At 38.5% G+C, this 26,924-nt stretch overlaps 1 protein-coding gene across 2 annotated transcripts in view; it reads left to right on the top strand.

Moving 5' to 3' along the window:
- LOC109548532 (tigger transposable element-derived protein 2) overlaps positions 1-22,540 on the top strand; it is a 46,879-nt gene extending 24,339 nt beyond the window's left edge. Inside the window, exons 2-5 of one of the 2 annotated variants that reach the window (XR_012332181.1) lie at positions 15,666-15,958; positions 18,559-18,663; positions 21,664-21,971; positions 22,394-22,540. The gene's annotated coding sequence lies outside the window, so the exon portion shown is untranslated. Of the gene's footprint in view, positions 1-15,665; positions 15,959-18,558; positions 18,664-21,663 lie in introns of both variants that reach the window. The other variant, XR_002174627.3, reaches the window with a different exon arrangement.
- The last annotated feature ends 4,384 nt before the right edge of the window (positions 22,541-26,924 follow it).

The following is a 26,924-nucleotide window of genomic DNA, read 5'->3' as shown; positions in this document are numbered from 1 at the left end:
GTGTGCTTATTATAAAAACTTGGATAATAATGAAGGTAAAATTAAGAAAAATATGTAAAGAAAACCATAGTTAACATTTTGGTATATATAATGTTTTAAACTTTTCATGAAAATTAATTAAATTAACATATATTTATGCAAAGTAAAAAGGGCATCATTTTAAAATCAAAGAGTACTACAAGATTTATAAGAGCAATCCCCTCCCTTTCCTATCCTTTAATCCCTATCCCCAGATCCAACAATTATTTTCAACACTTTTTAGGTGGTTTCCAATACTGTCTCCACATTCAAAGATATCCATAACCTAATTCCTGGAACTTGTGAATATGTTACCTTACATGGTAAAAGGGACTTTCAGATTCTAAGTTTAGGCTCTTCGGATAGGAAAATTGTCCTGGGTTATCTGAGTGGGCCTCATATTGGGTTGGCCAAAAAGTTCGTTCGGGATTTTTCTGTAACATCATTCATATATATCCATATATATATCCATATATATATATATACACACATATATATCTCCATATATATCTATATCCATATATCCATCTATCTACCTACCTATCTATCTATCTACAAGGTAGGAGGATCAGAGTCAGTAGTAGGAAATGCGATGAAAAAAGCAAGAGGTTGGAGTGATGCAAGGAAGGGGTCATGAGCCAGAGAATGCAGTGGCCTTTAGAAGGTGAAAAAGGCAAGGAAATGGGTTCTCCACATACAGCCTCCAGGAAGATTCAGCCCTGCTGACACCTTGACTTCAGCCCAGTTAGACTGATTTCGGACTTCTGACCTCCAGAACTATGAGATGATACATTTGTGTTGTTTTCCACCACTAAGTGGGTGATAATTTGTTATAGCAGCAATAGGAAACTAATACAGCCTGTTATTTTTTCATAGAACTCTGGGTTGTTTGTTTTTTTTAATGTGCAGTATATCTTCCCATCTCTCTGAGGGTATTTTTTATAAATTAACTTACCTCTTATTCTGCACATTGTCTCTGATTTTGGGGGGTTCTCTTTTCTGGTTTTCCTCATTTTATTGTTTTACTATCTTTGGCTAGCCATTTATATTTGAGAGTGAAATCCGAAAAATCTGTGAGGAAGCGTTGTTTAAATGAGCAGGTTTATCCCAAGGAGAACTTTACTATATATCATGTAATTGGTGGGCATATGGCTATTCCACTGAAAGCCCCCTGTTTCTGTTACTGTTGCTTCACAATAAGTTACCCTAAAGTTTTGTGGGTTAAAATGATTATTTTATTTTGCTTAGCACTTTTGTGGGTCACGATTCAGGATAGGCTCAGCCGGGCAGTTCTCAAATGGGTTATCTCATCCACTTGCAGTTAGATATCAGTTGGAGTTGGAGTTATAATCTGGCTTATTTGGGCTGGAGTCTAAAATAGCTCACTCCCTTGGCTGACCGTTGATGTTGGCCACTGGCTAGGTGCTCTGGTGGTCTGTCAGCTGGATCGTCTGCATGTGACCATTAGGACATGACAGTCTCAAGTAGTCAAACTTCTTACATGGTGATTGGCTTCCTCTAGATCCCAGAGCAAGCGTCCCAAGAGAACGAGGTGGATCTTTCGTGACCTCTTCCAACCAACCTTCAGAACTTGTGCCATGTTATTCCTCTTCATTCTATAGGTTGAGGAGGTCATATGCCCACCTGAATCCAGGGGGACTGGAGATAGACCGACCATTCAGTTGGAGGCATGGAAAGAAATTAGAACTTGATTGTTCCATTCCACTGATCTATTTGTGTATCTTGACACCAATACTGTATCTTTGTAATAAATCTTGAAATCAGGTAGTCCCCGTTCCCCAAATTTGTTATTAGTTGTCATCATTGATTTGGCTATTATAGGTCCTTTGCATTTTCATATATGTATTTTAGAATCAGTCTGCCAACTTCTAAAAAAAGGGCTGCTGAGATTTTGATTTGGATTGCATTGGATCTATCGACCAATTTGTGGAGAACTGACATCTTAGCAATACTGAGTCTTCTGACTCATGAGCACAGTATATCTCTCCATTAATTTAGGTCCCCTTTAATCTCACTCTGCAGTGTTTATTTTTTAGTGTCCAGATCTTTCACATCTTTCGTCAATTTATTCTTAAATGTTTTATATGTTATGCTATTGATTTTGTATATTGATCTTGTATCATACAAACCTTTCTAAACTCATTTTTTAGTCCTGTTAGCTTTTCTGTCAGTTCCTTTGGACTGTCCACATAGACAATCACATCATTTGTGAATAGAGACAGTTTTACTTCTTCGTTTCCAATCTGAATGCCTTTTATTTCTTTTCCTTACCTGACTGCACTGGCTAAAACCTCCAGTACAATGTTGAATGGAAATGGTGAGAGTGGACGTTTGTGTTATCTCTGAGCTAAAAGGGAAAGCAAACTGTCTCTTTCCATTAAGGTATGATATTAATGGTAGGATTTTATAAGTGCCCTTTATCAGGTTGAGGAATTTTCTCTCTCTCCTAGATTGCTGAGAACTTTTTTTTTTAAATCAGGAATGAATGTTAGATTTTGTCAAATGGTTTTACTGAGTCTATTGAAATTATTATATGGTTTTTGTTTTCTAGTTTATTTATATGGTGATTTACATTGAAAGATTTCAAATATTAAAACAACCTTACCTTTCTGAGATAAGCCCCATTTGGTCATGATGTAGTATCCTTTTTATACACTGTTGTATTTGATTTGCTAAGATTTTGTTTAGAATTTTTGTACCTACGTTCATGAGGAACACTGGTCTGTAGTTTTGTTTTCTTCTAATGTCTGTGTCTGGTTTTTATATCAGGTCAATGCTGGCCTCACAGAATGAATTGGAAAATAGTCCCTACTTTTAAATTTTCTGGAAGAATTTGTGTAGACTAGGTATTATTTCTTCCTTAAACATTCGGTAGAATTCACTGGAGAAGCCATCTGGGCCTGGGATTTTCTTTGCGGGAAGGTTTTTAACTAGAAATTTAATTGAAAAAGTAGATATATGGCCATTCAACTTATCTATTTCTTTTTGACTGAGCTTTGTAATTTATGTCTTGCAAGTTTTATCTAATGTGTTAAATTCACTGGCATAAAGTTGTTAATAATATTCTCTCATTTTCCTTTTAATATCTGTAAAATCTCTAACAATGTCCCTCCTCCCATTCCTGATATCACCAATTTGTGCTTTCTTTCTTTCTTTTTGTCCTTATCAGTCTGGTTAGAGGCTTATCAATTTTACTGATCTTCTCAAAGAACTAGCTTTTAGTCTCACCGATTTTTTTCTATTGTTTTTCTATTTTCTACTTCATTGATTTCCACCTCGGTCTTTATTATTTCCTTTCTTCTACTTAGCTGGGACTTAATTTGCTCTTCTTTTTCTATTTTCTTAGTGTGGAAGCTGAGATTATTGATTTGAAAGCTTCTTTTTCTCATATAAGCATTTAGCACTGCTAGATGGCACTAGGTACTGCTTCAGTGGCATCCCAGAAACTTTGATGTTTTTCAATTTTCATTCCATTCAAAATACTTCCTGATTTCACTTTTGATTTTTATCCATGATCCATGAGTTATCTAGGAGTGTATTACTTAGTTTCCAAATATTTGGTGCTTTTGCTTTCTGTTATTGGTGCTTAGTTTCCAAATATTTGGTGCTATTGCTTTCTGTGCTTTCTGTTATTGACTTCTAATTTAATTCTATTTTGTTCAAAAAAACTTACTTTGTATGCATTGACTCATCTTAACATTATTGAGACTTGTTTTCTGGCCTAGAATATGGTCTATCTTGGTAAATGTTCTGCGTGTACTTGAAAATAATGTATATTCTGCTGTTAGGTGGAGTGTTTTATAAATGTCACTAAGTTGTTTGATAGATTTATTCACATTTTCTATACCTTTACTGACTTTCTGTCTACTTGTTCTATCAATAATTGAAATAGACATACTGAAATCTCCCCCAATAATTCTAGATTTGTTGACTTATCTGTTCAGTTCTGTCAGCTTTTTGCACCATGCGTATTAAAGTTCTGTTATTAGGTACATAAATATTTAGGATTGTTATGTCATCTTGACGAATTGACCCCATTATCCATAGGAAATGACTTTTTATCCCTGGTATTATTCTCTGCTCTTAAATTCGTTTTCTCTGATTTTAATATAGCCACTCCAACTTTCTTTCGATTAGTATTAGCATAGTATACCTTTTTCCATACTTTCACTTTTTTTTTTTTTTTTGTAGTACGCAGACCTCTCACCGTTGTGGCCTCTCACCGTTGTGGCCTCTCCCGTTGCGGAGCACAGGCTCCAGACGCGCAGGCTCAGCGGCCACGGCTCACGGGCCCAGCCGCTCCGCAGCACGTGGGATCTTCCTGGCCCGGGGCACGAACCAGTGTCCCCTGCATCAGCAGGAGGACTCTCAACCACTGCGCCACCAGGGAAGCCCCCATACTTTCACTTTTGACCTATTTGTCTCTATATTTGAAGTGGGCTTCTTTGTATGCAGCATGTAATTGGATCTTATTTTTGAAATCAATCTGACCATCTATGTTTTTAAATCGGGGTATTTAGATAATTTCCATTCAATGTATTTATTAATATGGTTAAGTTTAAATATATAATCTTGCAATTTGTTCTTTAATAGGAGACAGCCTGTTTTTTTGTTTACATTTTCTACTTTCCTGACTTTTTTGGATTAGATATTTTCTGATTCTATTTTATCTTATTGGTTGCTTATTAGCTATAACTCTCTTTTAGTTTAGTCGTTTTAGGGTGCTCATGTATATTTTTAATTTATCACAGTATATCTTCAAATGATATTATACCACCTCATGTATAGTATAAGAACATTTCAATAGTTTACTTCCATTTCTCCGTTCTCTACCTTTGCACTTATTGTTGTAATACATTTTACTTTTACATGTTATAAACCACATACTACCTTGTAATTCGTTTTGTTTAACTACAGATTTTAATAGTAAGAAATTTAAAAGAAAAAATTCTTATGTTTAACCACAGAGTTACAATTTCTAATAATCTTTATTTCTTTGTATAGATTTATATGTCTATCTGGTATCATTTTCCTTCTGACCAAAGAACTTCCTTATCGTTTCTTGTAATGTGGGCCTGTTGCTGATGAAATCGTTTGGCTTTTGTATGTCTGAAAAGTGTTTTTTTATCTTTATTTATTTATTTATGTTTTGCGGTACGCGGGCCTCCCACTGCCGCGGCCTCTCCCGTTGTGGAGCACAGGCTCCAGGTCCGCAGGCCCAGCGGCCATGGCTCACGGGCCTAGCCGCTCCGCGGCATGTGGGATCTTCCTGGACCGGGACACAAAACCGTGTCCCCTGCATCGGCAGGCGGACTCTCTACCACTGCGCCACCAGGGAAGCCCTCATCAGAGCCTTTTGATGGCCACCTTTGATTCGAAGACTCCCTGACAGCACTGCAGACCTTTTCTCAGACTCCACAGCAATGGAGACTATTTCCACCTAACCTTCTTTCCCCTCTCCTTCATCCAGAGTCATGCGTGCTTCATGGTCCAATGGCTCTACCAGTGTTCCCAGTCTCTTTCTCTCAAAGGTATTTCCCTCATAACATCCTTGCATGTTTAATCCTGTCTTGGTGTCTTGGAGGAATTGCACTAACACACCAGATATGGTTAAAAAATCAAGTAGGAAATAAAAAAGGAAAACTAAATTTTCTCTACCTACACTACCAACTTATGTTAGAGCTGGTGTCTTTTGTGGGGAGAGAGAAACACATCAATACTTTATCCCCAAGATTCACAGAAAAATATCATTCTCTTTTTCTATGACAATGATTGACAATTGTTACTGGATTATTATATCTGTAACTTAGTGATCCCATTAACATTCTGGGATTTGTAGCTATAAGAATATTTATGTAGGAATACCTTGAGACTTGAAAATTATTTCAAGAATTCCTCTAGGGTAAAAAGATTCAAAACGAGTACTCAAGCCTATTTCTGACAGGCTTCAACTCTCATTTCGTTCCTTGATCCTCTGGGTGTTGTATTTTGTGTTGAAACTGAAATATTTTGCTCTCACCTGGCAGCTCAAAGTAGCTGAGTCCAATTCTTGCCAACACAGAAGCCCATCCTAAAAGCCATCTCCTGTTTCCTCCCTCTTGATGTGATTTATGGAGTCTCCGATAGAGTCTAGCTGTATGGCAGTTAAAAGGCTAGACTCTAGTCCTAGAGGGATTACACAATTTTACAAGGTTATTAAGACAAAATTTATGTACAGGGGTGTTATAGGACTAGAGTTCACAGATTAGGGGGAGGAAAAACATCAAAATTTGGGTATTAAACATGGCAAAAATCCCAATTGTTATAACTGGCACTCAAGATCAGGTACAGGAGAGCAAAGTGTAGTATTTAAGAATATCCCGTATTGCTATCAAGCTGCTTGAAACCTGGCTCTATCACTGACTAACCATAGGACGTTTGGCAAGTCACGTTACCTCTCTAGTTTCCTTATCTACGAAAATCGGAATGATAAAACGTGCGTAGAAGAATCAAATGCAAAAATATAGGTAAAGTGCTTAGCACTGTACCTGACGCAGTGTAACCACTCAATAAAGGGTGGTTTTCATCACTAGTAAGGATACTTGTACAATTTTTCATCTGAGTGCTATACTATCTAGGCACTATGCATCTTGCATTGAGATCAAATTCTTTTGGTAAATTAACTTTTATTGTTATGAAAGAAGTACAGGAAAGTACAAAACAAATCAAGGGTGATGAGGTTCCCACAGTTCAGCACGTACACTTTCACTTAACACCCATCCTTGATGTCCACCATCTCACTCCAGTTCTCCATGGTGTCCTTAAGCTTGGAGCTTCTCCAACCCATCTTCTCCAGGGAATAGTTGTTGGGCAGGAGAGGAAGGGATAGGAGGTTGCTGGGAACTAGGGGAGCTGCTGCCTTACTTGGATAGGAGAGGGGCCCCGGCCATCTAAGCATTTCAGATGCTTTCAGTCATTCCTCCATTTCCAGACCTGGACCTCACGCCCTTCTGGAGTAGATGGTGCTTCCGCTTGCACAGGGCGGATGCACTCACTTCTCATCCGGGATAATCCCTTCTGCCAATTTTCAGGTGGTCACTTCTTCCACTCTGGTAAATTTATTACTGTTCCTCCACCTACTTGGCATCTTCTGAAAATTTGTTGCGATATATTGTTTTCTGTAGTTTTCCCTACCATTCTTTTGGTCCTTGTGTGTTAATACTTTTTTAAAAAAATTCCTGACCTATCATTTCAGGAAGATTTGAAGGACTGGGAGAGAAGATAAACACATGTGGCAATCATTCTTTTTAAACTTGAAGTAGATGCAAGATTCTAAGATCAGTTCATAAGGTGAAAGTTGCATTTAGACAAAATTAATCTTGAACTCGTATAGTATGGAAAGAAAAGTATCTTTAAATGTTAGAATCCCGGGCTTCCCTGGTGGCGCAGCGGTTGAGAGTCCGCCTGCCGATGCGGGGGACACGGGTTCGTGCCTCGGTCCGGGAAGATCCCACATGCCGCGGAGCGGCTGGGCCCGTGAGCCATGGCCGCTGAGCCTGCGCGTCCGTGAGCCTGTGCTCCGCAACGGGAGAGGCCACAGCAGTGAGAGGCCCGCGTACCGCAAAAAAAAAATTAGAATCCTAGTCAGCCTGGTGAGATGTTTTTACTCTGAGAGGCACCTGGGACCTTAGGCACGGGAGTAGCACTCCCATTTTATACACCTATGGGAACATAATTTTGTATATTGGCATGGCAAGTGGCATTACCCATACTATTTGTTATTTTTTATGCTTGTGCTTTTTTCCCTGAACTTCTAAGCCTTTGCATAAATAAAATGTGTGCAAGATGATAAAATTAACTCTTCTATAGATTCTTAAACCTCTCTTTAAAGAGACAGTTTGGTACAAGAGATTCTAAGCTGAACACATAGGCAAGGTTAAAAAGTCTTACACGGGGATGGTGAGTTGGTAGGTGCCCGCTAAAGACCAAGAGCTAAAAAGCGACGGTGCCTGAACTGGAATCGTGGACTCTCTCTACCCCGTGGCCCCAACTTCAGAGTTTAGAATCAAATTAAAATTGGGGAAAGACTTTGAGCAAGGGTTGTTTTGGTTTTCCAGTGCATGCCTAATAATGCAAATGAATTGTACTTTGCATTTTTATTTATATAATTTGAAATAAGACATTTAAAATGAGATAATTGTATTGTATAAGCACTTTATGTTTTGATTGATTCAGTTCCTTTACCTCATTTAGTCCTCACAATAATTCAGTAACATAAATATTGTTATTACCCTAATTTTACTGATGAGTAAACTAGGGCTTAAAGGGGTTGAAGACTTTCTTCAGGTCATACAGTGGCAGGACAGGATTCTGTGACTTTTATCACCACTGTACTCTGAAATGGGGGGAATCTCTGTTTATTTAAACTCAAACACTTAACAGAATATGATCATAACGACCAATACTTAAGTTCCAACTGCCTTTAAAAGTACAATAAGTTCATACCTCTTGGAATAGACAAAATTTTAGGGGCAAAAAGGGGAGGGTCTGGAGGAAAGAATATTCTGGACTTGCCACTGACTCATCAAAAATAGGAGATTATGGTGACAGTGAACTCACAAAGATTTTTGAACATCAAGGTAAGAGTTTTTCTCAAAATATAGCTGGACTCAGAATCACACTGATCTGACAGTGTTGTTTTCTAGACGGAAACTTAAAGAAGTAGTCATTAGAACTACTTGTTTTTTTAAGGTGTCCAGTTATATTTCAACTTTATAGTGTATCAGATTTATCCATACTAATGAAAATCTTTTTATATACTGACAATCTATTCTAAAACTATCTAAAAATGCCAAGTCTGCCAATGATGGTAACAGCATCATTAATTAATTTTCTCACTTAAAATAATAGCCTCCCCTTCCCTTCTCCCCCTTCTGGTCCAACTTTAAGATTTATTTCAATTCCTATTTTCAGCCTACATCTGCTATCAGATATAGAAAAATGACCCAAAACCTCGAGTGATATCCACGCCAGCTATCATATGTAATGAACACACTTTTACAAGCTGGCCTTTTTATACTTCTAGTTGACAGATAACTGTTTTATGAACAAAAGCATAAATAATTAAAAATCATTTTGAATCTACATAAAGGTTTCCATAATAAGCCTTTGATGTGATTACCTCATGCCTTTAGCATTAATGAAACAGAAAGATTTTTTCTGATATAAAATAAAATAATATTTGGTATCAAGTAATAAAGCTATTTCACTCAGAAAATCACTAACTGGCTTAACTGGGTGTGTAATAATATTACAATTATCAGTTTCATTATATGATACTTTCTTGACACATCTACGTGTTTTGAAAAATCAGAAATGTAATAATAAAATAATTATAATGAACTACTGAAGGAAATCTGCAGAGTACAGTATTAAGTATGTCCTTAATACTGAGCATAATTCAGAAAGCACTTGTGGGCTTAAAATATGGCTTCTTTAGAAATATTCCTTATTGTGTGCATTCGGTTAGAAAAATATATTATGAAAAGTTTGGTGACTTTGACATGTTGCCATTGCTAAAAATAGTATCTGTCAGTAATGTCCTGGTGCTTTCGAGGACAACAGTCATCAAAGATTTTTCTTTTTACCTATAGCATTGCTTTTGCATGTGAAATTTAACTACCATCCACTTATGAATATTACTTTTTAAGCATGAATTATAATTGCTCATAAAACATTTCTGGGAAAAGACTGCATTAAAGTGAAAATACACCACTTATCATAGAATAAACAATGAAGCTAAAAGATTAGTACAATTAAATTTAACCTAAGTAGGTCTTAAAACACAGCACTTTGCAAAGCAGTTCGACAATATATGTATAAAACAGAACCAAGAAACTAGACGTAAACTGTTGATTACAAGGAGAATACGTGCAATCCAACGCCTTTGGGACTCTCAGTTCCAGTCACAGATACAACCTTTAAACATACAGGCTAAAAATTTTCCCTAAGATGATCTGTGCTAAGGCTTTATATATCTTAACATTTTTTTTTAGTTTTAAAATAATGGCCCAATTGTAAACAAACAAGCCCGAGTTATGATTGCAATTTTAAGATTTGATAATTGTTTAAAGCATTGATGTTATAATGACACATCCATTTTTAAAGGCCACTTAAAAGGAATATTTAAATCAATAAATGGTAATGTTTATGTGTAATTGTGCCTATATGCTAAAAGTACATACAATTTAAAAAATAATTTAGTTAAAATTTTTCATTGAGGTAACATTGGTTTACAACTTTATGTAAGTTTCGTGTGTGTATTTCAACTTCGTTATACACTACAGCGTGCTCACCTCCAAAAGTTTAGTTTCCGTTTGTCACCATATAGGTGACCCCATTTACGTATTTTGCCCTCCCCCCAACCCCCCTTCCCCTTTGTAACCATTACTCTGTTCTCTATGTGTTTGTTACTGTTTGGTTGGTTTGTTCACTTCCTATTTATTTATTTGTTTATTTATATTCTACATATGAGTGAGATCATATAGTATTTGTATTTCTCCATCTGACGTATTTCACTTAGCATAATACTCTCAAGGTCTATCTATGTTGTTGCAAAAGGCAAGATTTCTTCTTTTTTATGGCTAAGTAGTATTCTACTGTATACATATACCACATCTTCTTTATCCATTCATCTGTTGATGGACACTTAGGTTGTTTCCATATCCTGGCTATTGTAAATAATGCTGCGATGAACATAGGGGTGCATGTATCTTTTCAAATTAGTGTTTCTGTGTTCTTTGAATAAATACCCAGAAGTGGAATAGCTGGACCACATGGTAGCTCTATTCTTAACTTTTCAAGAAATCTCCATACTATTTTCCACAGTGGCTGCCCTGACTTACATTCCCACCAACAGTGTAGGAGGGTTCACTTTTCTCCACACCCTCATCAACATTTGTTAATCCTTGTCTTTTTGATAATAACCATTCTAACGGGTGTTAGGTGATGACTCCTTGTGGTTTTGATTTGCATTTCCCTAATAATCAGTAATGTTGAATATCTTTCATGTGCCTGTTGGCCATCTGTATGTCTTCTTTGGAAAAACGTCTATTTAGATCCTCTGCCCATTTTTAAGTCAGGTTGTTTGTTTTTCTGTGGTTGAGTTGTTGTGTTCTTTATGTATTTTGAATAGTAACCCCTTTTCATATATAGGTTTTGCAAATATCTTCCCCCACTTGATAGGTTGTCTTTTCGTTTTGATGATGGCTTCCTTTGCCATGCAGAAGTATTTTTTTAGTTTATGTAGTCCCATTTGTTTATTTCCCTTTTGTTTCCCTGGCCTGAGGAGACATATCCAGAAAGATATTGCTAAGACAAGTGTCTTGAGCATTGATATTGCATAAACTGATGTCTGTGTCAAAGGGCATGCTGCTATGCTTCTTCTAGAAGTTTTATGGTTTCAGGTCTTACATTCAAATCTTTAATCCATTTTGAATTGATTTTTGTGTATGTTGTAAGAGAGTGGTCTGGTTTCATTCTTTTGCATGTGGCTGTCTAGTTTTCCCACACTATTTATTGAAGAGACTTTCCTTTCTCTAGTGTATGTTCTTTGCTCCTTTGTCAAAATTAATTGTCCATATATGTGTGGGTTTACTTCTGGGCTCTCAGTTCTGTTTCATTGATCTGTGTGTCTGTTTTTCTGCCAATGGCATGATATTTTGATTACTATAGCTTTGTAGTTATAATTTGAAATCAGGGAGTGTGATACCTCCAGCTTGTTCCCCCCGCCTCAGGATTGCTTTGGCTATTCAGGGTCTTTTGTGGTTCCATATAAATTTTAGGATTTTTGTTTTATTTCTGTGAAAAAATGTCACTGAGGTTTTGAGAGCAACTGCATTGAATCTGTAGATTGCTTTAGGTAATATGGACATTTTAATGATGTTAATTCTTCCAATTAATGATCACAAAATATCTTTCCATTTCTTTGTGTCTTCTTCAATTACTTTCAACAATGTCCTATAGGTTTCAGCGTACAGGTCTTTCATCTCCCTGGTTAAACTTATTCCTAAATTAAATAATTTAATCTTATCAAGAGGACTAGACAGAAATTTTTGGTCAAAAGGACTGTGTCCTCTAGGATAAAAAAATCCACCAAATAAAAAAGAAATTCACTTAGCATTTTTGAGAAATTCATTTCTTCATCATTAAAGCAAATGCATGTTAAGTTTTTCTAATTGAAAAACATAGTTTATACCCAGAGATTCTATGAAAATTGGATATTAGATAGCCTTATATTAACATATCAACAGCTTATTAGTCATTTCTCAGGTGCTTGGTATTCTTATTTCTAATTAGCATCCTTTTATAACATAATGATCTTTTAATATCTTTGATATAAAAAGCTGGTCAGACTTAAAAAATAACCTTTATGGTCCTTCACTTTTTCTATTTAACATTTTGATCTCTGATATGCACAAAAGACTATAGTGGACCCTTGATCAACGTGGGTTTGAACAGCTCAGGTCCACTTATATGGTGATTTTTTCTCATAAATATGTACTACAGGACAACACAACCTGCAGTTAGTTGAATCCACTGGTGTGGAACCATGGACAGGAGGGCCAACTGTAAAGATATACTCAGAATATTTGACTGCGTGGAGGGTAGGCATCCCTAACCCCTGTGTTGTTCAAGGATCAACTGTATTTGTTTTTAAGTCATTTCATGGTGATAAGACTTGCTTCACTACTAAACTGTAAATGAGGGGACCATTCACAGTGATTAACAGCAAACCTTCTGCAGCCAGACTCCTTGAGTTCAAATCCTAGTTTTGCTACTTAATAGTTGTGTGGCTTTGATCAATTACTTAATCTCTTTATGCCTCAATTTTCTCAGCTATAAAATGGGGATAATGTTGATAATAATTCTTGTAAATAAACCTTGTAGTGTTATAGAAGGAATTAAATGTATTAATACAGGTCAAACATTTAGAACAGTGTCTGGAAACTAGTAAGATCTAAAAAAAAATCCAAGCTATTATGAATATTTATTCTTACAATATTTTATTGCCAAGATAGTATCTCAGTCAGCTAGGTAAAAATCCATCTTAGTCAGTATCTCTACATTTCCTGATAGTTTTGGTGAGCTGTATCTGTTTATACATGTGATAAATGCCCTGTGTGACATTTCTTTCAGTTCCTGGTCCTTGACAAAACTACATCTTGTGTATTCACTGATTTTTTTTTTACAAGGGAATATATATTGTCATGGGGTGAATTCTGTCCTCTTCCAAAGATGCACTGAAGTTCTAACCCCCAGTACCTCAGAATATTACCTTGTCTGGAAATAGGGTCTTTGCAAATTTAATCAGGTTAAGAGGAGTTCATGAGGGTGGACCCTAATCCAATATGACTGGTGTCCTTATAAAAAGGGGAAATTTGGATACAAACACATAGAAGGAAGCAGATGTGAAGATGGCCATGTGCCTAGAGTGGCACATCTACAAGCTAAGGAAAGCTAAGGATTGTTGGAAAACACTACAAGCTAGGAAGAGGCAAGGAAGGATTTTCTCCTGTCAGAGAGAATCAAGGTCCTGGGACACCTTGATTTCAGATTTTTAGCCTCCAGAAGAGTGAGACAATAAACTTCTGTTGTTTTAAGCCACCTAGCTTTTGGTACTTTGTTAGAGCAGCCCTAGGAGACAAATACAGGTATCATATAGATTTATCTACATTCTAACTAGACACTGAGGAGGCTGCAATTAATCATTCCCTCATTTTTTTTCTTAAGGGTCATGAACTATGGATTTGAAGAAATAAATCCTTAATTTCTAGGTGTAAATGAACTAATGCAATTATTTTTGATCAGTGAGTGGAAAACAAGATGGTGAGTGACTGAACAGTGTCACAGCAACGTGATTGGGCCTAGATTTATTTCCATTTTCTACTGATATACTTTCCAAGGGATACCTTTATTAATGCTTTTTAAAAAACTACCACTGCTGTCTTCTAAAATGATCTACTTTTATATTCTGGGAGACAAATGTACCTGTTAAATAAACTGTCCTTAGCTCCTTAAGTACCCATCACACTGATAGATTGATTTAGCAGGGAATTAATAGATCAGGTAGTTGAACTGCTTTACTTCTCACAGGAGGAAACTAAAGTCAAGAGAGGTTAAGTAACTCAGACTTGTGATGCACAGTCTAGAGGCTGTACTTATTATAACCTTTTTTTCTGCATCACATCACTAAGGACTTAAACGTAAGTTAAATCACATTTAAAAGATCAGATTCTTCTGGATCTTTTTTATATCCTCTTCATAGCTTGTAGTATTAGTGGCCTACCAAGGGGAAGTGATAACTGTTTATTGGGGAGAATGCTTGTTTGCCAGTTATCTTGAATCTGTAAACAAACTTGCTATTAATAGTTGAGTAGAATGTGGGTATATATGTGGGTATATATGACTTCCCTGTCCTTGTGATAGCCATAACACATCGAAGCCAGTGCATGTGAAGTCTACACTGTTTTCTAAAGGCAGAAGCCTTCCTTAGGGTGGTTAAGTCAGTAGGAATATTTCTAAATGGGGCATCAAGTAAAGACTGGTCCTGAGTTTCAGAAGCATGTAGACATTTTTAGTACGACCTCATATCCCATCATAGCTGACTTTGGAGGCACTGGGTGAGGAGGTCATGAGAAAGATCAACAAACCAAAATAAAAGAGAATCTAAGTAAAACTACCAAGATCAAAAAAAAGAGAAAAGGCATAACAGCTTTAATAAATGACTTTGTCTAGAGCTATTAGTCAATTCATAGCTCGACGACTCAACCTGGTAATTAACAGTTTAATTAATATCTGCTAATCTACAGTTACTTAGGGACCTCTCATCTTCAAATATTTGCTTCAAATATTATTAAACTTACTTTCTGCCAGAAATCATGCTAATTACCTTACAGATGTCTTTTTTAATGTCACAAAACTGTAAGAAACTACAAATATTATCCTCATTTTTACAAGAATGAAAATGAAGCTAAGAGAGTTTAAACAACTTGCTTTATGTTGCATTCTTAGCAAATGATTGGGCCAAGATTTAGACTTAGATCTAACTCCAATGACACTTGCATTCATGATCTAATCAGAAGGTTGATAGAATCCCTGACTGGGCATCTTTCCGTCTCCCTGCTGTTAGGTAACATATGGGCCCTCCTGCTGGTTAAGCACTTGGGTCATTCTCTTCATCTGAGGTCAGTTTTCAATATAATCCTTTCTTCTTTCAGGCCTTAGGGATTTGGTCTGCTTACTTTTCTTTTTTCCAGCTGTCACTGATTCTCCCTCCTGTGATTCATCTCCTACTAGAATTCTGGAACAGAATACAGATTCCCTTTTTTTCCCCTCTTTCTGTTATTTCTGATTAAAAAAAAAAAAAGCTTCAAATTTTTAAGGAGAATCTCACTAGCAACTTTAAGTTGCAATATAATGATATTACAATTGCTTCTGTGCTTCACTAGCAAAAGGTTACTTTTGCTACTGATGTTAAATTTACTGTTCATAATTATTTTTGCATATGTTCTTAGACACTTATAAGGCAATAAGTAGAATTTTAGTTTGACTCGATTACAATTTCATAACCCTTGCTCTTTCTGCAGGCGTACAACTGTCCTGATTTATCTTGCTACAGCTTATACTTGAGAGATACTAAAAGACATTATTGAAGATTATATTATCAAGATTTACATCTTAAGAAATAACTAAAGACAAGAGACGTGAATATGAGGAATTTCAGAAAACACCCTCCTATTAGCCAACTTTGCCTTTACTGAGACTAGTATTTATGGAGCACTTCAAGTTCTAAATGCTTCTTATATAAAAAGCCATGATGATGATTATCTATACTTTATGGATGGAGAAACTGAGGCACAGAATCTGCCCAAGAATACTAGTAAGTGATGGGCCTAAGATTCAAACCCAGCTCTGTATAAACAAATGCATTCAGCAGATTTTCAAAAATGTGGTATATGAACACAAATCTTGAATATTATATAAAGAACAGATTTCATTTTCTGTATTTTTTATCCTGCAGTTCCTCTGGATCTTAATTCGCTTTCACACTCGCAGTATCACCCGATGCTTTGGAAAAATGGATCTCATTTTACTTAAAAAAATTCTACAGTTAAATAATAGATGAAATGCTTCGTTAGTGTGGCTTTTTTAATTTAGTCATTGTGAGGCTAGCTGGTTAGCTAATTCTGTTGAGATCCTTGGTTTAAATTAGTATCTCCGAATGTAAACTCTTCTTAAAAATGTACACTTGCCACTTGTCTCCTGGGTTCTTTGATAAATGCAAGTGCATAACACATATGTGATAACTCTTCAGATATACCATCCATTTTACAGTCCTCTCTTATAAACTTTACCAGCTGAAATGTTCTTACTACCGTTGAGTGTTTTTTGGATGTATTCAATCCAGGAATACTGAATAAATTAATAAGTTTTATAGATTTGTTTTTAACTATTGTCTCTTTTTGAGGAAAAGGGCAAAAATGCCCCTCTTCCTAACCCCAAAACAAAACTGGCATTGACCTCAGAACTCAATATTTATGTTTAATAGACAGCTGTGTATAAATGTGTTTAGTAAACTGTGCATAGTTCTTTTAACACAATGGCTCTAGAATCTCAGGAAAACGTTTTTTAAGGAGAGATTAAAATGAAGATTATTAGCCAACAGTAGTAGTTCATTTTACAGTAAAAATATATTATAGTGCATAAAATGGCTCTCTACTCAGAGTCATAACCTTGCTTGAAAAACTACTATGAGCTTATGCGATAGGTAACATTGGCCTAACAGGCTTATCTTTTATCCTATTTTGTTAGATTATTAAAAAAAAATTTTTTAATACTTTAAAAATAGAACATATAATTATGAATGGGAAACATTTGAAGGTTATTAATAACAGCCCAAAATCAATGATGTTATTCAACTCCAAGACCATTTTGGGGGGAAAAGATTATCTTATCAATATCTGTTCTTGGATGAGATATTTTCCCTCTGTATCTATAGTCAGTTCGAGTTCAGAAAACTGACTTTCAGAGGGAGGAAACTGAGAGAGCTTTGTTTGTGGCATTTTTAAAAGACTCAAAGTCATAATCTAGATTATCCTTGTGGAAATGTCTACATATTATCCAACATCTAGAGCTGTGCTGACCACATTTCAAGTTCCTAATTGCAGAGAGAAATTTCTGCCACCACTGCAGAAAGTTCTACCGGATAACACTGTTGCAGAGAGTCAGAAATGGTAGTAAATATTTTAGTTGTTAGACAGCTTATCAGTATACATCCAGATATTTGGTAACATATAAAAGGAACTATGAGTTATTTTCCCCAAGAAATTTAGAGCTGACAAAAATAACTTACAAATTCATTTATCAAAATTTTAATAAAAATTCATTAATATGCTAGGCACTAGGTTAGGCAAAAGTGAATGAAGTGTGATTTTTTTTTTAACCCTGAGTGATTACAGTCTTGTGGCTAAGCTGGACAAGTATCCAATCACTATATAATGTGAGTTTTGCTCTAATGAGATTATACACTAAACAGAGAAGATATTAGCTGTCTGGAGGAATTGAGGAAGACCTCAAATAGGAGATGATAGTTGAGCTATTATATTAAAAAGCTATTTTTAAAGGATGTGAAATAGGAATACGAAATAAAAGGCTTCATCTTTCTTGATGTCTGTATAGGTAAATTTGGGACTAGCCCTGAACCTGAGGCAGGACACGCCACCAACATTTTGTAGCCTGCACTTGGGAATCGATATCCACTGAATACCATTCTAGAGCCACATACCAGGTTTTAGGGATATGACTCGGCCTAATGTACAGGTTTTTTTGGGAAATCCCAGGCTACCAACTAGAGCTGCTATAACCCACAGTGTGATAGACATGAAGGGATTAAACAGTAGAGCCTGCACCCTCCCGAGCTCCTGCTGCCAGGCCACGATGAGTGGTATAACCTGGGGGATGTCGCAGGGCTGCAGAGCAGGTGGCTCCATTCTCAGTGGGACTCTTCTAGGTTTGTACGTGTCCCTCCCACCATCACAGCTTGGGGGGATGCAGATAACACCCCAGGGACTGTGCACTGGGAGAATAAACGAGTGGGGGCTCAGGCTGAGGGCACTCTCTGATGGCCTTCCCGCACGAACGTAGTAGGGCAGGTGGGAATCCTGGAGGTGGGTAAGGGGTCCAGGTAGTATTAGAACAGAGACTTTACTAGGCTGGTTAAACACAATCACCAGTTCCTTCAGCGAGAAAGACTGGAAGTTATCTAGCCATTGTAGTATGTTGTCTATAGATTGGTATATGTCTTTGTATCAGTCGGGGTCCAATCAGAGAAGCAGAACCATTAGGAAGTATATCTGTAACAATCAGAGATTTGTTATAGAGATTGGATTTTATGCAATTGTGGGAGCTGGGAGCTCAGGAGGAGGGACTGAACCTTGTGTCAGTTCTGTGTCTGATGCTGAGGGAATGGGTGTCTTGCAGAAGCTGGGAGCCTCCGTCATGTCGCTAAACATACTCCAGGCCCAGGAGCTGGAAGGAAGGAAGAGGGTCCTGGGAAAGGTGGAGCAGCTACTTTCCACCAACGAGGTAAGAAAGCAGATAAATGACAACGTGTGTGAGCTACAAAAATAGCTGCGGCTTCACCTCCGTCCTCCAAATCTCACGCAATAATCTCTCCTGGGCCTAACCAGAGATACACAGGAAAGAGAGCTCTAGGAAATGCAGTTCAGCCCGGCCAAGCTGACACACTGCAAAGTCAGCATCTCCTTAGGGGACGGTGTTTCGGTCACAGGCAACAATCTCTGGTTAACTTCATAGGGCCATGTGTTAAAACAACCAAAGACCGCTTTAGGTATTTATAGAGAGAAATACTTAAATGGAGTAGATTCTGACGATTCTACTTGAGTCTGGTGCTCCAAGTGGGCAAAACCAGATAAGTATCACTTCTTAGATGATTTTAACCTGGTGAGGAAAGGCCTATGGAATGTTGACCTTCACAGCCCCATAGACTTGGCTACTTTCCTCGTGATGGCTAAAATTACAAATCATATGTAGATTTCTTCATAAGTATGCAAAATTAACTAAGTAGGAGAAAATGCCTAGATAAAATTCTTAGGTATTTATTGACAGGTACCCGTGACGTTGGGAGACTTCCCTGTGCATGAAAATTAGTATGAACCACATAAATATATCTCACTAAACTCAAACTAAATGTATCCCCTACTCAGCCTCTGCTTAGCTGGATCTCAAAATGCCTAGGCACTCTAAAAGCAATGAACCTGAAGGGAAGTAGGAACTGAAAGGGATAGTGGTCTTAACTGATTGTGGTTTAAATTTCTCACTTTGTAAACTTTATAAAACTATCTAAACATGTAAAATCATTACCAAGTCTCTTGGGAACCATGAAAGTGAAGTACAGTCATCCTTCTGTGTCTGAGAGGGATGGGTTCCAGGACCCCTAGAAGATGCCAAAATCCACGGATGTTCAAGTCCTTCATGCAAAATGGTGTAGTATTTGCAATATAACCTGCACACATCCTCCTGTATACTTTAAATCACTCTAGATTACTTATAATACCTAATGAAATAGAAATGCTACGTAAATAGTTGTAAATAGAATGCTAATGCTATGTAAATAGCTGCTGGAGTGTGGCAAATTCAAGTTGTGCTTTTGGGAACTTTCTGAAAAATTTTTTCCTGAATATTTTCCATCTGCTGTTAGTTAAATCGATAGACGCGGCCCCTGTGGATATGGAGGAGAGCAGCTGTACACAGAAGCTTAAGCTTCTTTAGGTCTGTGGTCAATCTGCCTCTGGCTCATGCTTTATTATGATTAACTGTAAAGTCCCTGAGATCATCACCCACACCGCTTAGCACAGCTCTTAGCACATGTTTGTCTCTTATTAAAATTTGTGGAAGGCAAAATAAAATAAAGGGGAGAGAGAAAGAAAGAGGAAGAGAGAAGGGGGAGAGGGGGAGAAGAGCAAGGGAGCAGGGAAAAGGGAAGAAAAAAGGAAGGAAGATAGCAAAGAAAAAGAAAGGGAGGAAAGGAGGAAAGAAAGAGAGAGGGAGGCAAAAGGGAAAAAATGTGCAAGTTCATTGAACCAATTAAAGACAAGTCCTGGACCAAATTCCAGGTAATCTAGTCAGTTCCTTGAGAAATCAAATAAAACTAAGCATATATTTTGTAGACCTATACTTTAATCCATGATTATAAAAGTAGTAGAAATATTCTGTATCATATAAATGTTCATTATAGCACGATGTAGAAAAATAATAGTTATGAGAGAAAAATAGTGTTTTATTCTTTAAAAATACCTTATACAAAGCAGATTTCTACAGATTGGTAGGGTCTTAACGAAGATTTATTTTTAGAAGTTTTGATGTCTAATACTTCCTTGTTTAGTGATCAAATATAAACTATATTAAGGGTCAGGAATGATTATTTTGGAGTCTCTGAATCCCAAGGGGCCTGTGGCTCGAACTCAAGTGGTCTGTCAACTTAGACAGGAAAAAATAACAATTTTTTCCAATAATTTCTAGCTGTAGTTTAGCATGTCCTTCAAGTATGAACGTAGGCAGCAAACAATAACATTAGCCTGTGACACATTTTCAAATCACATCACATGTTGTCAATATCTCAAATATGTTGACTCTATTCACTAATTTGAGATCCTAGTAGTTAACGAAGAAGCATACATGTTAGTCTATTTCACATTTGTCATTTTAAATCTTTTGGTAACTATATGTCAATATAGTTTCTAATTCTAGTGTTTTATTCCATACACTTAAAAACATTATTACAAAAGGGGTACATAGGTTGCCAAAGAGTCCCATGTGCACTAGAAGGATTAAGAAACCCTGCCTTTTGCAAGGACAAAATGTCTCCTTCATTGCAGTATTTTTTTCTGGTTAGTATTCTACAGATAAGAATGGAAAATAATGGTGATTACAGGCGTAGTACACAAGGTGGCAGCACGTCACAGTTTAATTTCCCCAAATCAAATCCCCTCATTCTCGGCGGTATCTGGATGCTTCAGTGTAAACAAGGAGATGACTAGGATGTAATACATTTTCAAAAAATAGCCTTTGATACTCTCCGCCTTCTGATGTATATTGGTATGCTCTTTTTGTGTGTGTGGTATACTGCACACATTAAAAAAAAGTTTCTCAGTTTGAGAAACAGAATAAGAAATGATGTTCAATTATTTTCAGGATTTTCTCTAAATGTTTCCTAAAAACAAAACAAAAAACCCCAGCAAAATTCAAAGAACCAAAAAAGACACTACCCTTATGAAGAAAGACTTTTTTCTTAGTATAGGCACCATGGTTTCATTTACACTAATATGTTCTATGTGCCCAACGGGTAATTGGTGAATTACATAAAACTTTTTCCACCGGCATACACCATTTGTAATCACATAGCCTCTCTGGTTTAAACTTATGAGTTTTTTTTTAAGTGAAAACAAAAGGAGCAGGGAGGTAGATGTGGTAAAATGCTCTTGGGTGGAATACGTTGAAAATTGGGTGCGATGCTCATTTCTCCCATGATACCTCCAGTGTTTCCTTTTGCTTTCCTTTTTTCAGGACTGGGGATGGAGCTCACGTGGGCACCTCAGGGAATAACGTGCCTGGAAGAGCCTTCTGGAAGGATGTGAGAGTCATGAGAACGAGACCTGGAAAGCTGAGTTGCCCCGGCCGGATAGAGCCCAGGAAAATGAGGACCCAGCCAGTCTGCTCCCAGACAGACAAGAGAGGCCAGTTGAGGCCAGGAGAATCACACAGCCTTAGTCTCTGAGCTGTACCTGATTCTAGCTGTATGAGCAATAAACGCTTATTCTTTTTAGCCACTGAGTTTTAGGGTAGTGTTTTAGGCAGCATCGTTTGTAGAATAGGTAGGTGTTACAAACTATTCTTTATTACTAACTAAACATGAGCGCACGCCCAACCCAGGTGATACGTTTTAACAAAATGTAGAAACTATGAAATACCTAGCATTCTATTGCATCAGCTATTTTGGCCTGTGTGATGTTTACTGAGAGCCTCTAGCCATTTAGTAAATCTAGTTTTGACTTTAGGTACAGGAACTGGGGGTAAAAGAAGAAATTGAGTATGGGCATGAGGAGGAACTGTTATAATGAATGTTTGTGTCCCCCGCAAAATTCGTATGTTGAAACCCTACCCCCCAGTGGGTCTGTATTTGGAGATAAGGGCTCTAAGGAACCAATTAAGGTTAAATAAAATCATAAGGGTGGTGCTCTCATAGAATTGTCTTCGTAGGAAGGAATATCAGAGATCAATCTCTTTCTCTCTCAAGCCCTGTGTGCACACAAAGAAGAGTCATGTGAGAACGCAAGGCCAGCTGCTTACAAAACATGCCTCGGAACGAAACCTACCTTGCTGGTACCACGATCTTAGACTTCCCAGCCTCCCAAACTGTGAGAAATAAACGTCTGTCGTTTAAGCCGCCCAGTCTGTGGTATTTTGTTATGGCAGCTCCGTTGACTAACAGAAAGTGGGAAGACAAAGTAGAGGGAAAGTCATGATGACTCGTAATTATGGTTTCCCAGCATTCCGACGACTTAACAAATATAATTTTATTTAGTCTCCCACCACAGCCCACTGGGGGGGATACTATTCCTAGCATCCTCATTTTATTCACAGATCAGAAAACTAAGACAAAGAAAGGCTAAGTAACATGACCAAGTTCTCATGGTTAGTAAGTGGCCGAGTTGGAATTGGAATCAGGACGTCTGTCTCTAGAAGCTGTGCTCTTAATTGGTACTTTATACTGGCAAATGAAGGCAGGGAAAGAAAGAGGAAAGAGAAAGTGGTTTATAGGATGAGCCCAGGGCTGGTGATCAGACTGTTGTCGTCTCCCCAGCTTTCCCTGACTCAGAGTTTACTCCTGAGGGATACATCTCCAAGCTGGGTGTCCCTGGAGGCCCAGCGCACTGTGACATCTTGTCTGTGGAGATCTGCACAGGACTTTGAAATATGGTCTCCATTCTCTTCTTCCATTGTTTTCATGGACCGAATTGCTAAATTGTTTCAGGACCCCTGGGCCCCCACCCCCAAAAGCTGTCTTTGGGTAGAAAGAGGATCACATCAGCCTTGCTAGACTTGATGATATATGCTGTGTAGTCTGGTACGTGATGACACACTGCCACATGCAGCATGCTGTTCTGATGAGGATATGAATAGGCAAGTTTACTATCATAAAACAAAATTCTATGTACACTTGGAGGCATGAACAAGAAGGTATTTAAAAGCATTTATCTAGCATTGCTCCACACTGAATACATATAGGATGAAGTTACAAATTGCTCACTTTAATTCTACCTGAAAGGTACAAGATTAATTTGTTGATGATTAGGTCTCCCATATATATTTTTTAAATAAATTTATTTTTATTTATTTATTTTTGGCTGCGTTGGGTCTTCGCTGCCGTGCATGGACTTCCTCTAGTTGCAGCGAGTAGGGGCTACTCTTTGTTGTGGTGCGCGGGCTTCTCACTGCGGTGGCTTCTCTTGTTGAGAAGCACAGGCTCTAGGCACATGGGCTCAGTAGTTGTGGCTCACAGGCTCTGGAGCTCAGGCTCAGTAGTTGTGGCGCACGGGCTTAGTTGCTCTGCGGCATGTGGGATCTTCCCAGACCAGGGCTCGAACCCACGTCTCCTGCATTGGCAGGCAGATTCTTAACCACTGCACCACCAGGGAAGCCCTCGGTCTCCCATACTTAACTGGCTACATAGGACAGCTGAAATATGAAAAAAAAAAAAAAGTTTTCCCAGGCTTCCTCTTGGCCAGAGAAGGAGTTGCTCCTGTCTTCATAGTAGGAAGGTATTGTAAAATTCTGCAGCATTCTGACAGACCAGCTGGAGAAGCCAGGCTGAGAAAATTAGTCCCCATCCTCCAAGTTCCCCTCAGTCCCAGAGCATATAGAAGCAAGACAATTTCCAAGCTCATTGAGATGCGTGAGGGGGGGTCTGACAATTGAGAGCCACTGTGCCTGCCCGAGGGTTTCTATTTTAGAGAGAGTGGATGATGTTGTGAGGCTCCATGGTGACTTGATAATATGGCAAAGTTTCAGGGACTGGCAGTCAAGGGCAAGAGCAAGGTGGAGGCAATGAAGAAGGTGGGGAGACCATGACCTGACCGTGAAAGAGAACAGATTCCTCTAGTTACATCAGCCTCAGCAGCCAGTGCAGTGAGAACAGAGAATGTCCCAACATGAGGCTGGTCGAGCTGCAGCTTCAAGAAGATCAGTAAAGACGAGAGGCCAGTGCACAGATCAGCTGGGCGCCCTCCTCCCCATTTTAAGACGTTACGTAAAATTCTTCCCGGATCCAGCCTCTCGTCTGGCGAGAATGAGGGAAAGGGAAGAGAAGAACAGATCAGAGGGGCCGCCGTCCAGAAATGAAGTTTGGAGTTTGAATAGACCAACTGAATTCCCAAGAGACCAGGAGTTAAGCCGGATGTGATTACATTGTTTTAATTAGCTACTGTCAAGACGTCTCACGCCCTGCCTCCCATCCCCGCGTCCAACCGAGTGACATAAGGAAATGTGTGCGCAAAGTGAGCTCAGTTATAAACTAGAGATTTCTACCTTCATGAGTGGCAACTGTAAAAATAAAGCTGCTACACGTCTAAAACACAAGCTACTTTCTTTCCAAGAATCCAGAGTCTGCTACACATTAGCCGTACCTGCATATGCGGCAACATTTGTCTGTTGCTACAAATTCTCTCTGATATCCGCATTACGCGATATCAACGGGTCACAGGGAAAGGAGTGTGAAAATAGTCGTTTGCACATCTAAATCGACATACTGAAAAGGTACTCATACACTTACATTGTAGACATGAAAAGTATTTTTCTAAAATGCAGTGGGAAGATAGTAAATATTTAATACATTTGTACTAGTTATCTATTGCTACATAACAAAGCACTTAAAACTAAGTGGGTTAAAACAACATTTATTATCTCATGGTTTCTGTGAGTGCAGAGTTCAGTGAGGGCACAGTTGGCATGGCTGGTCTCTGCTCTGCAATGTCTGGGGCCTCAGATCAAAGACTTGAAGGCGGAAGAGCTAGAAGCATGGAAAGCCTGACTCGAGCTGGAGGATATACTTCCAAGGTGGCTCTCACGTGGGGGCAACATGGTACGGGGAGAGTTGATGCCTCCAAGGGCTGCGTGAGCGTCCTCGTGACGCGGCAGCTCTCTTTCCCCAGAGTGGACTCTCCACGGGTTTAAGGAAGTTGCCCTAGATTTGGGGACCTATCTTCAGAAGTCTCACACCATCACTTGTGCAGTATTCTACTGGTCACACAGGGCAGCCTGACTGTGCGCGGGAGGAAACTACACAGGGGATTGTATCAGTTATCTCCTGCAGTACTAAAAATTACCCTGAAACTTAGCAGTTTAAAGCAATAAACACTTATTATTCACAGTTTCTGTGGATCAGGAATACAGAAGCAGTTGAACTGGATGGTTGTGACTCAGAGTCTCTCATGAAGCTGTCTGCTGGGGCTGCAGTCATCTGAGGTTCAACTAGGGCTGAAGAATCTGCTTCTGAGCTCCCTCGTTTGCTGGTAGACTTCAGTGCCTTGCCGTGTGGGCCTCTCCCGAGGCTGCCTAGGTGTCCTTACGACATAACACTGGCTTCCCCCAGAGTGAGCCATGCAAAAGACAGAGCCCAAGACAGAAGCCACAGTCTTTTATGACCTGATCTTGGAAGTGACATACGGTATTAGTTTCCTGTTGTTGCTGTGACAAATTACCACAAACTTAGTGGCTCACACACACAAGTTCTAGAGACCAGATGTCCAAAATGAGTTTCTCTGAGCTAAAATCAAGGTGCTGACAGACCTGTGTTTCTTGCATGGACTTTAGAGGAGAATCCATTTCCTTGCCTTTTTCCAGCTTCTAGAGGCCATCTGCATTCTATAGCTCACGGCCTTTTCTCTATCTTCAAAGTTGTCAGTGTAGCATGCTTAAGTCTCTCTGACTCTGACTCTCTCCCATCTTTTTTTTTTTTTTTTTTTTTGCGGTACGCGGGCCTCTCACTGTTGTGGCCTCTCCCGTTGCGGAGCACAGGCTCCGGACGCGCAGGCTCAGCGGCCATGGCTCACGGGCCCAGCCGCTCCGCGGCATGTGGGATCCTCCCGGACCGGGGCACAAACCCGTGTCCCCTGCATCGACAGGCGGACTCTCAACCACTGCGCCACCAGGGAAGGCCCTCCCATCTTTTAAGAGCCCTTTTGATTACATTGGACCCACCCAGATAATTCAGGATAATCTCCCCACTGTAAGATCTTTAATTTAATCATATCTGCGAAGTCCCTTTGGCCATGTAATTTATTCAACGTATTCATAGCTTTAGGATGTGGGGATAAGGATGTAGACATATTTTGGGAATTACTATCCTCCTACCACACACACCATCACTTTTGCTATATTATACTCATCACACAGACCAACCCCGGTACAGCGCAGGAGGGGACTACTTACGGGTGTGAATATGAGGAGGCTGGGGTCCTTGGGGATCATTTTGGAGGCTGGCTACCACTACCTTTTTATAGGACTGTTATGTAACAGTGAAAAGTGTTAGTTATTGCTTCAAAATACGATTCTGAAATAAAAATCCTATACAACTATTAACATTTTATTCTTGTTAGACTAAGAATAATAATAATAACGATAAAATCACACTGGCTACCGTTACTGGTTGAGTGCCAAATTTGTGCTGGGCACAGTATAAACATTTACCATAACACCTCTAAGTTATGTAGCATCGTGAAATATGAGAAGGTCACTATTTTTATCATTTATAATGACACATATAAAGA

The sequence above is a fragment of the Tursiops truncatus genome, chromosome 5 (genome assembly GCF_011762595.2).
Source record: "Tursiops truncatus isolate mTurTru1 chromosome 5, mTurTru1.mat.Y, whole genome shotgun sequence".
NCBI classification, from domain to species: domain Eukaryota; kingdom Metazoa; phylum Chordata; class Mammalia; order Artiodactyla; family Delphinidae; genus Tursiops; species Tursiops truncatus.
The sequence above is the reverse complement of the archived record's forward strand: the minus strand, read 5'-3'. Positions and strand labels throughout refer to the sequence as shown.